Genomic DNA, 4,940 nt, shown 5'->3' with positions numbered 1-4,940 from the left:
TCCGGAGTAGGGGCTCTCACCGTGGTGGGAGATCCTTAGGCGCTACGAAGCGCCACGCTTAGTTTCTAGGCGGAGTTAAGCGTCATGGCCGGCTTTGGCGCGCTTTTCAAATAGCGTTTAAGGAACTTGGAGTAAACGAAAAAATTTATACGGCCGGACGTGACACGGGTCCCCTCGAGCGACCCAGACATCGAAAGCATGACTAACGAAAGCTATACACAATATTTAACCACACTATTCAACAAATTGCGCGATTCCCAAACAGCCGCACGCGAAAACTTAAATAATGCTAAGAATAGAAGTAAGAAATACTACGATAAGAAAATCAATACGCGTAAATTTAAGATTAACGATAGCGTTTATTTACTTAAGGAACCTAACAAAGGGAAATTAGGAGACCAATATACAGGTCCCTATAGGATAATAAAGATACTAGGTAAAAATAACGTTAAGTTAGCTATAAGCAATAGTAAGACTAAAACCGTACATATGGACAAGTTAAAGCCCTCACCACATCAAGCCCCCACCCTTGAAGACCCCCACTCCGAAGACGAATATATCTCGGACGCCCCAACGGAGGACGGGCCAGTAATCAACCAACCACGCTAAGATGAGGACTCTCGCAATTATCCTGGGCATGGCCTTCCTGGCCCCACTATCCAGCGGACTAATCGGATACGACTGTGGAGGACGGGGCCTGAACATCACAACACTCTCCCTCTTAGATATCGAAGAGTGTAAAACCAACAGCATCGAACCTAAGAAGGAGGAAGTCTATATACAACTACTCCAACTCAGTGAATTCGTGCATACTCCTGCCTACCAATGCAAAATCGAAATAGACCGGACTATATTTTACTGCGGAATGCACTCTCATATAGCAGCGGTGCAGAACGGAAGACAGGAGTATATCCACGAAATATCGGCAGATACATGCCGAAAATTGCACGAAAACAGGGACCATATCTCTAGGAGTTAACCAGCACATTACTGGGATTAAGCCAAATGCAACAAACCTAAGAGCAATGACACTTCGCAGGATCAGTTAAGACAGACGGAAAATGCAGCGGCACCCAGTTCAGCGACCGCATACGGTTCATGGGACGACGTGATCGTGCAAGCCTCAGTACGAATCACGATACGACAATTGGAGCTGCCCGTTGGATACAATAACAATGAAGTGATACTTCCATCCGGCACTCGCTGTCCCGTAACGACAGGCGAATGCATTGATGCCGACGGCGCCTCCACCTTCTGGACAATCCTGCCAATTGACAACTGTCACTTTGGACGATACGATGTTCTCTACGAAGGAGAGCATATCGATTGTCGCCCGGCACTCCCCAAGAGGAAGCGCCAACGATTTATACAGTCACGGCGCGTGATACAACCTTCGCATTAGCAAGGACAACCGAGACCAACGTATGCGGATACAACCTTTGGCGAACGGAACATCCCAAGCTGTGTATCCTCGAAACGAGGCCCGAAACGGACATTCAAAAGCCGTTCCAAGATCAGAATCGACAACCTCGACAATCTTCACATATGTGAATTCAAATTTATATACGTCGAGAAACACCTGAAAACCCAGCTGACCCAACTATACAAGGATATTATGGAGCAAAAATGTGCACTGGAAAGGCAGATCCTCCTCAACGCACTTTCTCTAGCAAGCATAGCACCTGACGAAATGGCGCATCGATAATGAAGTCTCCAGGTTATACCGCCATAACTGCAGGTTGAAGTTATACACCTCATCAAATGTATACCTGTCAAATGCCGCCTACGACCTACCGAGGAGTGCTACAACGAACTCCCCGTCACTCATCAAAATAAGTCACTCTTCCTCTTACCAAGATCGAAGATACTTACTAAAGCCGGAACATCGAGGGATTGCAATGAACTATTACCAACTCTATACCAAATACACACACCTGTATAGACTAACACCGAAACCCGTGGAATCGGTGGCAACCGCCTACTATCAGGCCTTTAACCAAACCCTCATGGAAGTACGTAAGCCCGGGATTCACTCGCTTCCAGTGGTATTTATACGAACGAAGATCTTGATCGTCTTCGCGACATATCATGTTCCCCGTGGAAAACCCTCCATGCTCCACACAATCGCCAGGGGAGCAATGGGACAGGAAATTCCTACAGGCAGTTTCTCCTTGCTAAATTTATTAGACGAGAAATCTCTCGACCGAATAGCGGAAAATACCGGAGCCAGGCTATGGAAGGGATTTATAAGCTTCGGATCCGCCAGCGCCGGAGTACGTGGCATCTTCGTTACCGTACGGTTGATAAAATTAATAATCGACACCCTGATCCATGGATACGCACTCCACTCGGTGTATGGATGGAGTCTACATCTACTCTCGGAGCCATTTGGACCTCGGTGACCAACGTTCTCCTACACCTGGGTAGATCAGCGGACGGAGAACATGACAACGGACGAGAACTGCTACACCAGAAAACCCCCTCCAACGAACAAAGAAGAAACACCCTTAAACCCTGCCCACACAACAAACCCCTTCGATTAACGAATCAGACAGTGGCAAAGTGTGTGCAAAAACTCACCCTACGAGTGTTCCCCCAATGAAAGATTACGGCGAACTAAATAAATATTTACATAATCAATGTTAGTTAAGAACCTAATCGTAGCGCATAGAAAACTAAGTCCAAAATGTTGGAACATTAAATCCAACATTTTATTTTAAGGGGGGAGGTGTCACGTCCGGCCGTATAAATTTTTCGTTTACTACTCCAAGTTCCTTAAACTCTATTTGAAAAGCGCGCCAAGCCGGCCATGACCGCTAACTACCCGCCTAGAAACTAAGCGTGGCGCTTCGTAGCGCCTAAGGATCTCCCACCACGGTGAGAGCCCCTACTCCGGAGAGTTCCCCCTCTCCAGGCCGCCGCAGGCCCGAACGGCCGAAACGAAGGACCTCAGAGCAGTCCCGAATTTTGGCAGTTCTCTGCGCGACACCGAACAGTATAGTCGCACTCCTAAATTCTAACTCTAAGTCCAAATTCTAAATCCTAACTCCTAATTCTAAAATTCTAACTCTAAGTATAATATTCTAACTCTAAATTCTAAGTCTAAATCTAAATTCTAATTCTAAGTTTTAGTCTCGAATTTTGTACTACTATACGAATAAATCAGTGTATTCATGTGTGAAAACTAGTGTTCAGTATTCTTCAAACTTCCACTCCCGTGATAAAATACGATAGCGTTTAAATTTGTCATACGGCGTTTGAATTCAGAATAATTCAAACTGTGTTTGGAGCGGACCACCGCTCATCACAGTCAGAATTAACATTCTCAGCATTTGCCAAAATAAGGAATTGATAGTGAGGTCCGCCGCATATCAACCCTCCTTATTTGAGTAATCATTCAGAGGATGCATCAAATTCAATATGCCTAAGACGCGACGCGCAGGAAGGAAGAATCATTACGAAAACTAAACCGACTTTATCGCGAATCAGCGACCGAGGAATATTCTCAATTCCTCGGAGTGGAATATCAGGCCGATCCTGAATACGAGAACATTTCAACATTAAAAATAATAACACGACGAACTCCTACAGTGAAGTGCATACCAATAACGTTCCAACCACGACGCCTGCCGCCGCCAAACATCCCAGTGAACGACCCTCGCCGCACGCACTAACCCTCCTCCAAGTACGAGCCGACACGATCAAGAAAGTGCTACTAAAGGTAGTGAAATTCACGTTAACCTAAGGAATCGCGCGTGTTAGCAAATTCAGAGACGCTTCTACCACGTGGAAGAGAACATTCTAGAAAAATCTCCGACGCATTTTTCCTCTTTTCCATCGTCACTGCGGAAGCTATAAAAAAAAGGTCGGGCTATAAAACTAGGGTCGACCACCACATGCGGTGCCACTCTCGGAATTCTAACACGGAAAAACGCAAATAGTTCAATCTCTTAAAAATCTTGTGTCTCAAAAAAATACTTCGTAAATCCGTACAACAAGGTAGTCATTTAAACAATAATCAATTGAGAACATTTTCGATTTACCAACATTACCGACGATATACCGACATACGTCTTTTACCGACGTTATCGACAATATACCAACATACGTTCTTTTACCGACATTACCGGACGATATACCGACATACGTTCTTTTACCAACGGGTTATCGACACCTTACTGGCACCTTACCAGTGGTTTTACTGAATAATTACCGACGGTTTTGCCGACGACTACTAACTTCTCGATAACTGCCGGGTTCACCGAAGATCTACGAGCGAATGACGCATTATCAATTCGATTACGCAACAAACACAAATGTGCCCACTCACCCTTAGAGGTATAACTCCTCCTCCAGAAGTTAATCTCTTCGTACCGTTTTGAACCCTTATTCTATTGCCAAGTTGGTGTCGGGTACATCCATTTGAGACTAAGGCAGCTCTCTGCATTTCATGCTACTCCAACCTTACCTAGAGTCTCGAAATTACTTTGGACAAGGATTCGGAAACATACTCTAATCATAGGCGGAAACACTATCGGAATAAATTGCGGAGTCTGCAACTTCCGACTTACCCTCACGCGAATCGGTGATTTGTGCGAGCTTTGTCAGTTTACGTACGAAGATTATTTACGCAACCCCAACGAACCTTTCGCATAGAGCAATCGACGAAGCTATCTTTATTACAGTAGAGTCACAGGTAGGTCCCTCGCAATAATCCGATCACCTCAGTTCCAAGCGCGAATAACCTCAGATCGCGGGTATCCCCGGGGAGAATCGCATAGATTCGCGTACCCGTAATAGCGATCGTGTCCTCGTGGAAAAAGCCGAGCTCTGCATTCAAATTTTCGCAGCCGCGACCCCACGAGACGTAACAAATTTGGTGACAAAGCGGTGGGATACGAAGTTACTATTGCGATGGAAACACGAGGGAAATCGGGTAC

The sequence above is a fragment of the Nylanderia fulva genome, unplaced genomic scaffold, assembly GCF_048542155.1.
Source record: "Nylanderia fulva isolate GAGA-0341 unplaced genomic scaffold, ASM4854215v1 Scaffold390, whole genome shotgun sequence".
Classification (NCBI taxonomy): Eukaryota; Metazoa; Arthropoda; class Insecta; order Hymenoptera; family Formicidae; genus Nylanderia; species Nylanderia fulva.
Note: the sequence above shows the minus strand (reverse complement) of the source record.